Source organism: Aquarana catesbeiana, linkage group LG04 (assembly GCF_042186555.1).
Source record: "Aquarana catesbeiana isolate 2022-GZ linkage group LG04, ASM4218655v1, whole genome shotgun sequence".
Taxonomy (NCBI): domain Eukaryota; kingdom Metazoa; phylum Chordata; class Amphibia; order Anura; family Ranidae; genus Aquarana; species Aquarana catesbeiana.
This window is the reverse complement of record NC_133327.1, coordinates 645,233,292-645,246,437: the sequence shown is the minus strand read 5'-3', so window position 1 is coordinate 645,246,437 and position 13,146 is coordinate 645,233,292. Positions and strand designations below refer to the sequence as shown.

At 43.2% G+C, this 13,146-nt stretch overlaps 2 protein-coding genes across 2 annotated transcripts in view; both read left to right on the top strand.

Moving 5' to 3' along the window:
- Positions 1-13,146, top strand: part of MRPS10 (mitochondrial ribosomal protein S10) — a 141,120-nt gene that overhangs the window by 100,723 nt on the left and 27,251 nt on the right. The window lies entirely within an intron of this gene.
- BICRAL (BICRA like chromatin remodeling complex associated protein) overlaps positions 9,701-13,146 on the top strand; it is a 121,810-nt gene continuing 118,364 nt past the window's right edge. The window contains exon 1 of the mRNA XM_073628439.1: positions 9,701-11,686. The gene's annotated coding sequence lies outside the window, so the exon portion shown is untranslated. The remainder of the gene's footprint in view (positions 11,687-13,146) is intronic.

Here is a 13,146-nt window from a genome sequence, read left to right as displayed (position 1 = left end):
TGGGGTAGCGATGGGAGCGAAGTTCGCTCCAAGTCTTGCGAATCTGTTTATGGCCAAGTGGGAGGAGGATGTCGTCTATGCCCACGTGATCACGTCCTTGGTCCTGTGGGCAAGATACATAGACAACATCCTCCTCCTATGGAGCAGGACTTTGGAAACATTAAAACAGTTTTTTGAATATCTTAACTCTAATAACAGAGGTATTTCTCTGTCTTATGAAGCTAGCGAAACCAAAATTCACTTTCTCGATTTAGAAATTGAGATTGTGGATAAGCAGTTTAAATTCAAAACGTACTTTAAACCAACAGACCGTAATGGTTTAATTCCCATAGACAGCTGCCACCTTTGGTCCTGGCTTAGTTCCATCCCACGGAGTCAGTTTCTGAGACTCCTTAGGAACTGCACTGACACTGACACATTTATCACACAGGCAGGAATTCTTAAACAAAGGTTTATAGATAAAGGATATGACGGTGGTAGCTTGGATTCAGAGTTTCAAAAAGCCATCAACACAGATAGGGAGTCTTTACTCGCGATAAAACCAAAAAGGGAATCTGATGAGATGTTCAAATGGGCCATGCTGACCTTGTTTTCAATACAACATAAACAATTTAAAAACATCATGAGGAAACATTGGAACGTACTCAGACAGGACAATATTCTGGGCACTGTAATGCCGGAACAGGCCAAAGTTATCTTCAGATGAGCACCGTCCCTGCAGGGCCGCGTAGCACCCAATGTCATTAATCCACCGGCCCGCCCTTCATTTTTTCATGACTGGACTGGTTTCTTTCCTTGTAGGAAGTGTGTAGTTTGCCAGTATAATACACTGGGGAGACGTAAAGTGACAGAATCTACATCTACTGTCACCCCTTGTAGCAAGCAATATGTTGGCTGCACAATCAGGATGTTCTCCATAAGAGTGGGCGAACATATTGCTTTAATTAAAGGCAGGGACCCCAAACACAGTGTCCCTAGACACTATAAAGATTTCCACAATAGTGACCCTAAAGGATCACAATTTGTTGCCATCGATAAGTATATTCCACCTTGGAGGGGAGGAGCCATGACCAGAGGGGTTTCCCGTTTGGAAACGTTCTGGATACATGAGCTACAGTCCCATTTCCCATATGGTATGAATATGAAATGGACATTAATGCCTTTATCAATGAATCTAAAGTTGTAATATAATCTATTTTGGATATTAATATGTGTTGGGACACATGTAATCTACACTTCATATTTTATCTATGAATGTGATTTTTAATATCAGTCTGTAGAAATACACTGAGACCCGGAGAGAATCCATCTTGGACGTTTATATTTCCAAAACCCCTTTTTTAGACGGATTATTACAATATAGAATAATGATTAAGTCCCATCTGGAATATATCATCTATATGTTATTTATAGGTCAAGATATGCAGAGTTAATGTTTGAATCTTAGTATACTATTTCAATTAACATTGGCTTTAATTCTTTATATGTTGACCAGATGTACATTGTGGCTTCATCTCACGACCTTAGCGCACGTCAGATCCCTGTCCATCTAAACCATTGGTTGGATGGAAGTGTGGTATGTAGAAGGGCGGTGTAGTGCGGGTGGCTGTTCACATATTGCGTACAGCTCTGGTCAACCCTCTATGTGATGGGATGTTATGCCCGCCCATCCGTCCATTTCTTGTGACACTCGTGTTTCAGTACATGGGGGCGTCATAATTAATGGTTCTATTGACTCTTTGGAATGCACGTTCAGCTATGACGTCGTGACATACATCTAGCCATGATGTCGGGACGTGGACTGCACGCCATCTGCGAAGATGTAGGACTGCGGGCGCCGGTGAGGGGTGCATCTTTTCCTTTACTGTTGTTTTGGCACCCCACACTTTTTAGACCATGTGCAATATTGAGCCATATTAAGCACATTGTGGCTTATGGGGACATGTAGGAAATCTACTTCACGGTGCTGGAACGCAATTCAGGCCATGATGTTGAAGCTTGGAACGCACGCGGGTCCGCCATCTTGGATGACCCGGAAGTGCGTGTTTAGATACATGTGGACACTGTACGAGCTGGATTCTCATTATGGGGGTCACAGTGTCTTTATTAAGGAGTATGGCTGCAGTGGATGAGCACCCCAGACGAAGTCTAATGAGACAAAACTCGTCGGGAGGACTCCGCTGCCGCCACGATTTTATACAAAGCGCTTTTTTTACTGCATAAATGTAAGTGTTCTACCTTTTATTAAAATTCTTTCTTGCTTACGGAATTATGCTATGTGGCCCCTTTTTATTCCCTATTGGCCATCTTCCCCGGGTGTGTAACCACCTATATGGAGAAGATCCTTCCATGAAGGCTCTGAAGACTTCAGACTCTAATCACTGACGACTCCCATGGTTCCACCCCCATTGTCGGCTGACAATACAAGCTCGTTTGACTCATAGAACGTATGTTCTCTTGAGTTCAAACTCTCTGGTAAGCCTGCATTTATCCTGGTGGTGGCACTATCACACTGGTGTTCTTACTCTCCATCTACGCTATTGGTTTTATGCACCGAGATTAAGATCATCCCATTTCAATATGGACCGTGATTAATTACCGCACATTGTGGACACTTGGAGACTACTAGAGACTTTATTTTATACTATTTATTCATTCATTTCATCTGTTTTTCTTTTCACATAGTTTTTCATCACATGTGTTATATGTATAATTCACCATGTTATTTATGTTCATAATATTAACTACGGTTAAAGGTTGAATGAAGACAACAGTCCATCCAGTTCAACCTGTGTTGGTGTGTGTCAGTGTCGATAATCATTTCCCATATCCCCGTATATTGTGTTTGTTAAGATGCACGCGCAAGAGTCTTTTAAATCTATCCATACTTCCTGCTGACACCACTGATTGTGGAAGAGAGTTCCACATCCATATCGCCCTGACAGTGAAAACCCCCCTACACATCTTAAAGTGTTAAAACCTAGTAATATAAAAATAGTTCATCCGCCCCCCCCCACAGTGCTCCCAGCTTATAAATCTTCCTTTTACATTAAAATACCGCCATTATATACCTTTTTGGCTGATCTGTATACCATGGTCATGTGATAAACTGCAGGGTTTGCCCAAGTGCTGAGTGTTCAGGTAGGAGGAGATTTCCACTACAGCCTGTGTGCCCATGCTGTTATGGGAGGTGGATCATCCATGAATCAAGATGTGACATCCCACCCACGGTGTTCTTTTTTAGTTCCTAGGCATGGAGGAGGAGGGAATGACTGGGCTGTCATTTAGGATCTGCATACACACCCAAATGTGTAATGTCTATACTATGTGATCTGAAAAGCTCAGCTCTACAAGGAAATATTCTCTCCAGCAATAGAGACCAAACTGAGCATGTGCAGCAGTACTACCCTCACTGTGTCTTCTCTGGCCTTGCCAAGAGAGACCCTGCAGGAAGGGGAGGATCTGCCCATGCAGGATCAAAGAGCCTTTTTACACAATACAAAGGATTAACCCCTTAAGTTCCACAGTGAGTATAAAAAGCATGCTATTCTGCATATACAGACTGATTTTACTGTTGTGGGTTTAGTAACACTTTAAGGTTAAACCGCTTCTCTTCCAGTCTCATCGTGTGGCCCTGTGTCTTCTTACACTCCCTGGGACTGAAAAGTTTCATACTTATGCTGGGATCACCGCTGAGATATTTATATATCGCTATCATATCTCCTCTCAAGCGTCTCTTTTCCAGGGAGAGTATTGACAAACATGAAGTTAAGATACATAGATACATAAAGATTAAAATGATATAAAAACTTTATTTTATATTGAGGGCTCCCTAAAGGCTGAACAATGCCATGATTGGTCCTTGTCCACCATGTTGCTGCCACTACACGTTTCGCGGGGAAAACTCACTTCCTCAGGAGGACTTCAAGGCGTGATAATCTAAAATAAAAATCATAAATGTAAACAACATTTAGATTATCACGTCTTGAAATCCTCCTGAGGAAGCAGGTCGTTTTCCCTATGAAACGCGTAGAGGGAACAACAAGGTGGATGAGGACCCCCACTATTTTAATCTTTATGTATCTATGTATTTTAACTTCATATTTGTCAACAAAAGTTGGTAAAGATATTTTTAGTCTGTTATCCCTATGCACCAGAAAAGGTCCACAGTACCTGCTATTTTTCTCTCCTCCCTTTCCTTCTGCCTTAGGGGTAGGGATTTCTCAATTTTGATGGAAATTGGATGAGGTATCTTAAAATGTTTGTTCCTTCTCAATCTAAGCAACCTGGAGGAAACAGAAGGTTTTTTCCCCAAATCCACATTTATTTTTCAATCCCATGTAATCTGCAGGATACTTGTACTTTTAAAATAATTTTTAAAATAATTCCTTTAATTTCCTGTTGCATCTTCAGGACAGGAAGTCCTGTGAATGGAAAACTACCCAGCAGGACACAGGCAGCAAAAAAAAAAAAAAATTGATAAGAGATTTATTCCTTCCCCTCTTAAGGTTGGTCTGCCGGTACACATTGTACACATTGTTTAACATGACCATTTCCTGTCGATGTTTGCAGGAGAGAATTTTTGCTGGTTTACCTCTGTTCCAAGATTAACCACTTGACAACTGGGCACTTAAACCCCCTTCCTAACCAGACCAATTTTCAGCTTTTGGTGCTCTCACATTTTGAATGACAATTACTCAGTCATGCAACACTGTATCTTTATGAAATTTTTGTCCTTTTTTTCACACAAATAGAGCTTTCTTTTGGTGGTATTTAATCACTGCTGGTTTCTTTATTTTTTGCGCCGTAAAAGAAAAAAGACCGAAAAATCTGTAAAAAAATACATTTTTCTTCATTTCTGTTATAATATTTTGCAAATTAGTAATTTTTCTTCATATATTTTGGCCAAAATTTATACCGCTACATATCTTTGGTAAAAATAACCCAAATCGGTGGATATTATTTGGTCTTTTTGAAAGTTATAGAGTCCAAAAGCTATGGTGCGAATATCTGAAAATTGATCACACCTGAATTACTGACGGCCTATCTAATTTCTTGAGACCCTAACATGCCAGAAAAGTACAAATACCCCCCAAATGACCCCTTTTTGGAAAGAAGACATTCCAAGGTATTTAGAAAGATGCATGGTGAGTTTTTTGAAGTTGTCATTTTTTTCCCACAATTCTTTGCAAAATCAAGGTTTTTTTTTTACTTTTTTTTTTTCCACAAAATTGTCATATTAGCAGGGTATTTCTCACAGACCGCATATGCATACCACAAATTACACCCCAAAACACATTCTGCTATTACTCCCGAGTACGGTGATACCACATGTGTGAGACTTTTACACAGCGTGGCCACATACAGAGGCCCAACATGCAGGGGAGCACCTTCAGGCGTTCTGGAGCACCCAGGCCAATTCTGACATTTCTCTCCTACATGTAAAAATCATCATTTATTAGCTAGAAAATTACTTAGAACCCCAAAACATTATATATGTTTTTTTAGCAAAGACCCTAGAGAATACAATGGCGGTCGTTGCAACTTTTTATCTCGCACAGTATTTGCGCAGCAATTTTTTTAACGCGTTTTTTTTGGAAAAAAAACTGTTTTGTGCTTTACAAAAACCAAAATAATAAAGTTAGCCCAATGTTTTTGCATAATGTGAAAGATGAAGTTACGCTGAGTAAATAGATACCCAACATGTCACCCTTCAAAATTGCACGCGCTTGTGGAATGGCGCCAAACTTTGCTACTCAAAAATCCCCATAGGCGACGCTTTAAAATTTTTTACTGGTTACATGTTTTGAGTTACAGAGGAGGTCTAGGGCCAAAATTATTGCTCTCGCTCTACCGATCGCAGCGATACCTCACATGTGTGGTTTGAACACCGTTTTCATATGTGGGCGGGACTTACGTATGCGTTCGCTTCTGCATGCGAGCACACAGGGACAGGGGCGCTTTAAAAAATTTTTTTTTTTTATTGTTCATTTTACTTTTTTATTTATTTTAGTTTGATGCTTTTTTCCAAAAAAAAAAAATTTTTGACCACTTTTATTTCTATTACAAGGAATATAAACATCCTTGTAATAGGAATATGGCATGACAGGTCCTCTTTACAGTGATATATGGGGTCAATAAGACCCCACATCTCACCTCTAGGCTGGGAAGCCTGAAATTAAAAAAAAAAACAAAAAAAGATCCTGGCTTCGATCGTAGCGGTGAGTCGGTAGAAGCACCGCAAGGCGGCGGGAAGGGGGGACGTCCCCTCTCGCCTCCCGTAAGAACGATCAAGCAGTGGAACAGCTGCTATGATCGTTCTCATGGTGTAGGGAATCGCCGGCTGAAAAAGCTGATATCTGAATGATGCCTGTAGCTGCAACCATCATTCAGATATCTCCGCACAAAGTCAAGGACGTTGTATGACGGCCGGCGGGCGGGAAGTGGTTAAAACACTTTTTTTTTTTTTTTTTTAACACAAAGTTGTCCATTTATACAATATTTCTACCACATAACATGTATATACCAAAAATGACACCCCAAAATAGATTCTCCTACTCCTCCTGAGTACGGTGATACCACATGTGTGAGACTTCCACAGCCTGGCCACATACAGAGGGTGAGTACAGCTGAGCATGGCTCAGCATGGCAGGGTATGGCGGGGTATTGCGGAGTATGGCGGGGTATTGCGGAGTATGGCGGGGTATGGCAGGGTATTGCGGAGTATGGCGGGGTATGGCGGAGTATGGCGGGGTATGGCAGGGTATTGCGGAGTATGGCGGGGTATGGCGGAGTATGGCGGGGTATGGCGGAGTATGGCGGGGTATGGCGGAGTATGGCGGAGTATGGCGGGGTATGGCGGAGTATGGCGGGGGCATGGCAGAGTATGGCGGGGGGCATTGCAGAGTATGGCGGGGGCATTGCAGAGTATTGTGGGGGCATTGCAGAGTATTGCACAGCATTGCAGAGTATTGTGGGGGCATTGCAGAGTATTGCACAGCATTGCAGAGTATTGTGGGGGCATTGCAGAGTATTGCACAGCATTGCAGAGTATTGTGAGGGTATTGCAGAGTATTGCACAGCATTGCAGAGTATTGTGGGGGCATTGCAGAGTATTGCAGAGTATTGTGGGGGTATTGCAGAGTATTGCAGAGTATTGTGGGGGTATTGCAGAGTATTGTGGGGGTATTGCAGAGTATTGCAGAGTATTGTGGGGGTATTGCAGAGTATTGTGGGGGTAATGCAGAGTATTGCACAGCATTGCAGTAGTGAGGGATGGCTGAGCATGGATGGATGGATGGATGGATGTCTCTGTGCAGCGCTGTGGGCACTACACATACAGCCCACAGCGCTGCAGACATCCATCCGTCCCCCTCCCCGCTCACAGTGTACCGATCGGTACACAGGAGGGGAGGAGAGGAACCGGCGTCATCAGATGACGCCGGTCTGTTTACATGTGATCCCGCCGTCATTTGACGGCTCGATCACATGGTAAACGGCCGCGATCAGCGGCCATTTACCGGGATCCGTGATGCGCCGGGTCCCCTGGACCCGGCGGTCACGGATGTGTTCGGGTGCGCGCCCCAGGGGGAGCGCAAGAGGGGAATTCTGGGAGGACGTCATAGTACGTCCACCCAGAGTTATCCAACCGCCCTGCAGCCGTCATTCGGCTATGGGCCGGTTGGTAAGTGGTTAAAGGAAAAGTATGCCCAAACCTCTTTTAGCCCTACTTTTCCTGTGGGTCAAAAGAGTGCACTTCGTTCGGCACCCCTGTGACCCTTTTTCAGCCGACAGCAGACTGACCATCAGCCGGTCCAGACTCTTTAGAGATTCTGACTTTAATGTCGGGATCCACCCAGATGCCTGAGCAGAAGCTGGTTCAGCCTCTCAGCACGTTGCCAAGAGCCTGAGCCAGCCACTCCCACCCCCTCCACATCTGGGCGCTCCAGTAAGCACTGGAGGGGCAGAGAGCCAGTGACTGACAGGCATTGGCTCTCTGCTCACTGAAGACCAAGAACCGAGTGATCAGTGGTCTTTGATCACTCGGTTCTTGATCTTAGAGGTGGCAGGGGGTTGATGTTGCATCCACCTGGATGAGTATGTATGTTTATGTTTTTATTAATCCCTCACTTCTCTTTTAACTGCTTTAAGACCGCCCACAGTGCTTTTACTTCAAGAGGATGGCACAAGTAGGCTGGATCACATACATGTACGTGATCCAGCCTGTTTCAGATTAGAGGCGCGCAGTACGATGTGTCCACATAATCACAATGTCATCAATGTTGTTATGAATAAATTTAATTTATAACAGCTGTAATTCCTATAGTAATGCTGTGATTGGCCCCAGCTATAACTACCCAGCTCTCCCTACACACATCTTTCATCATTTTCCACCCTTCATTTCCTTTTTTTTTTTCGTTTCACTTGGCGCTGATTTGACTTTGTGGTGGGGGTTCATAAATTCAGGCCTGTTTAATAATATAATTATTTACTATTTTTTAATTTTTGTACACAGGCCATACATGACTTATACACATATGCTGGCCTTGTCTCTGCGAGCCGTCCTTGCCTACCCTTTTGGGTGACCCACCCTACCTTCATCTGCCAGCCGAGACTTGTCTGAAGTAGCCCCAACATTTACCCTTTATGGGGTAATTTTTGTTTCTGTGATGCTCCTGTGCCTCTTTGTTGGGTGTGTGAGTATCTCGTTTGATTTCTTTTTAATATATAAGGATCGGGGAACGTTTTTATTTCTATTTGACTTATTTATTTTTCATGAAATGGTCTCTTCACAGATATGTACTTGGATTTCACCATCTCCTGAAGATGCAAACTTTGATCACAAAACACGTCGAGATTATCAGTAGCTTGATAGATGAGAAATGATTTGTATTTGAATTGTATAATAGACATTAACATTTACATCTCCTATATCTTGATTATATGGCTACTTGTATTTTGCACCTTATTATTTCATCTTTATAAATAATAAAAGATGTGATATTTTATATAATGTGGCAATAATTGTTGTGGCGCAACTCTCTCAAAGTCCCATAAGCAATTATTGTTTTTGTTAATCCTTTCTACAGTGATGAAAATACTTATTTGATCCCCTGCAGATTTTGTAAGTTTGCCCACTTACAAAGAAATGAAGGGTCTATAATTTTTATCATAGGTGTATTTTAAATAATCGAGACAGAATATCAACCAAAAATCCAGAAAAAAAACACGATACAAATGTTATAAATTGAGCTACAGTTCAGTCACAGCCTCGTGGGGTAGGAATGATCATAAGAAAATTGAGGTATCAGCCCAGAACTACACGGGAGGAACTTGTGAATGATCTCAGGGCAGTTGAGACCACAGTCACAAAACAAACCATTGGTAATACAATACGTGTAAAAATCCTGCAGCGCCCACAAGGTCCCCCTCCTCAAGAAGGCACATGTACAGGCCCATCTGAAGTTTGCCAATGGACATCTGAATGATTCAGAGAAAGATTGGGAGAAAGTGCTGTTGTCAGATGAGACCAAAATTGAGCTCCTTGGAATGAACTCGACTTGCGTGTTTGGAGGAGGAAAAATGCTGATTGTGACCCTAAGAACATCCTCCCTACAGTCAAGCACAGAGGTGGAAACATTATGCTTTGGAGCGTTTCTCTGCTAAAGGTACAGACCGGCTTTGCCACATTGAGAGGCCAATGGACAGGGCCATGTATTGTAAACTTGGATGAGAACCTTCTTCCCCCAGCCAGAACAGTGAAGATGGGTCGTGGATGGGTCTTCCAGCATGACAATGACCCAAAACATACCACCAAGGCAACAAAGGAGTGGCTCAAGAAGAAGCACATTAAGGTCATGGAGTGGCCTAGCCAGTCTCCAAACCTTAATCCTATAGAATATTTATGAAGGGAGCTGAAACTTTGAGTTGCCAAGTTGCAGCCAAGAAAGATTTAGAGAAGATCTGTAAAGAAGAGTGGACCAAAATCCCCCCTGAGATGTGTGCAAACCTCGTAACCAACTACAAGAAACATCTTACCTCTGTGCTTACCAACAAGGGTTTCTCCACCAAGTACTAAGTCATGTTTTGCTTGGGAATCAAATACTTATTTTACTCACTGAACTGCAACTCATCTGATTTCATTTGCATCATTTTCTCAGCTATCACGTGGTACCTGAGCCAGTCACAGCACCCTGTACCATATGATTAGCTTGAGCCAAACCCAGATCACTAGTAATCACAGCTTTTATGAGTGCAACCCATTCATGACAGTTGTTGTTACAGTGATCATCACTGTAACATCAATCAAAGTGTAAAAAAAAAAAAGAAATCCCTGATCACCCCCAACTATGATGACACCGGACTAGTCTGATGAAACCGTGTTAAAAAGAAAAAACAGTAAAAAAGTAAACGGAAAAAAAAGTTTATACATTTTTTAAGAACTTCCGGAGGTAAAGTGGTTCACATAAACAAAACTTTACAATATTTATGCAGTGCTCATAAGGCCCCTTTCACACGGGTGCCTCCATTTAGGGGACTCCGCTTGCTCAACCGGGGGATTGCTCTGCTGATCCCTCCCACCTATACAGGGGATGACAGGTCCATGTGTCTGCTCACTGTGCAGAGCGGAGATGGACACAGTCCCGCTCTCCTCTATGGGGAAACCACATGAAAACGGGCCGCCAGTCCGCTTTCATCCGATCCTAACCAATCTGCCAGACGGATGGAAAATAGGACCACCATCCATCTGGATTTTGTGGGCAGGATCAGATCGGATAGCAGTCATCTGCCGCTTTATAGGGAAGAGTGCAAGGTCAAATCGGGTCCGCCTGAAAAACTGACAGATGGACCTGATCGGACAGCCCGTGTGAAGGGGGCCATATTTTTCTACCCTAACTCAGGTGACCAACTTTCACCAAAAAGAATACCTATGTGGAGTTACCCTTTATAGTTCCATGACTCCTTGTAAAGTTTCTATTTCTACCACATCAATCGAGGGGTAGAATCAGATCGGATAGCCATCCGCCGCTTTATAGGGAAGAGTGCAAGGTCCAATCAGATCCGCCTGAAAAACTGACAGACGGACCTGATCGGACAGCCCGTGTGAAGGGGGCCTAAGTCAACAAACAAAATCTTAAAATTCTCAGGTGAATTATCGAGATTCTACCAGCAAAAGGATGGAAAAAATTTGTAAAAAAAAAAAAGACGACAATTGACTTGCAGATTATTTTTCTACCCTAACTCAGGTGACCAACTTTCACCAAAAAGAATACCAATGTGGAGTTACCCTTTATAGTTCCATGACTCCTTGTTAAAGTTTCTATTTCTACCACATCAATCGAGGGGGAAAAAAAAAAAAATGAAACGACAAAATTAAACAAAAAGTAGAAAATAGACTTCTCTTACCCACACGATAAAGAATCAAAGCATAAAATATGCAAAACTATACAAATATATTGTTATCGCATTGTTTTTCCTCTTCTTTTTTTTTTTTTGCATGTGTGAGTGTGTGTGTCTGTGTGTCCCCCCTCTCTCTGCGTGTGTGCGCTCTCTCTCTCTCTCTCTCTCTGTCTGCTCCTTGTGGCTGAGCGAGGTTCATGTTGCTCTCTCTCTTTCTCTCTACACTGCCAGCCCCTGATGTGATGGCGAAGAAACCCCGTTGACAAGGCACTGCTTTTTCATGACGGTGAGTTTCCCTTTGAGTGTATTATAATTTTGTGATAAAAATTTCAAGGAAAAAAAAAAACACACAACCTCCTTCCTCCCTTCCTTCGGGGAGGGAGAAAAAAAAAAAAAAAAGAGAGACGGGGAAATCTATCTCCAGACAGACAAGGAGAAGAAAAAAAAAAGAGAGGAGCAAATAATATTAATAAAAAAAATATATACAGTTGCCAAAAAGGCAGCGTATTGGGTTTCAGGCTAAAGAGCGATTGGCTAGCGCGTTTTATCCCCCCTTCTCTCTTCTTTTTTTTTTTTTTAAATTGGCAGATATATAAAAAAGGGGAAAGAATACAATATTTATTTCCCTTTCTATATTTCCTTGTGTGAGTAGCTGAGAGAGAGAGGGGGGTGGGGGATGATGATTATCATCCTGGGGGGAGGGGAAGGCTTGTTTTTTAGCTGGAGGTGGAAAGAAAGTAGCCAAAAAAAGGTGACAGTGTAACAAGGGAGGGGTAGTTTGTGAGGTTTTTTTTTTTTCTTCTCGATGCAAATTGAAGAAGGGGGGAAAGAGAAACTCTTCTTTCAATGACTCATTGATTTGAGCCGGTTTAAAATTAGTTTTTCTCTCTCTCCCTTTTTTTTTTTTCCCTCCCACCCCCCTCCTCCCAGCCCTGGATCACCACCATAAGAGGGGGGAAAATAGAAAAAGAAAAATAATCTTTAGCTATCCCCTCCCCCTTCTTTTTCCTCTCTCCTGTTACTGGCGTTAAGCTGCATCGCCGTTTTTTTTTTTTTTTATTTGGCGGTTGTCTATAGAGCTGAGGAGACAAATGGACGGCTCTTCCTCAGGACCGACGGCGGATTCCAGTCTACCTCCAGCCCGGGGCCTACCTCAGGGGAAGCACCGACGGCGCCTCTCCGCTACTATTTATTTCCTGTTTCCACTCAAGCTCGGCCTTCTGGATGTTATCGGTTTATGGAAACGTTTTTTTTTTTTTTTTTTGGAGGGGTTACGGTTGAGGCGACGGAGAAGAAAAAGACGGTCCCCAGGGGGACGGCACCCCGAGCGGTGCATTGGATCTCTTCCCGCGCTGCATTGGATCCCCTCAACGTTCTATCCGCGCGCCCCTTCTTCTCACCAGCGGGCCGGCCGCGCGCCCCCCGTCCCCTTCTCACACCCTACATTGTATCAATTCACCATCCACCCGCGCGTGCTGCATTCTATCTCCGCGCGCTACTGTCGCCTCACATTAGATCTATAGCGCGCTACATTGTATCCCCTCAACGTTCTATCCGCGCGCCCCTTCACCATCATACAGGGCCGACCGCGCGCCCTCCCATCCGCAACATTGTATCTCTTCACTAATCCCTTTCACGCGCCTCATCCTGTCTCCGCGCGCCGCTCTGTATCTCCGCTGTATTCGGCGGGCCCGTTTATCGTTCGTTTTATTAACATGGCGGCTCTGTATTTGTAAAATGCCACCG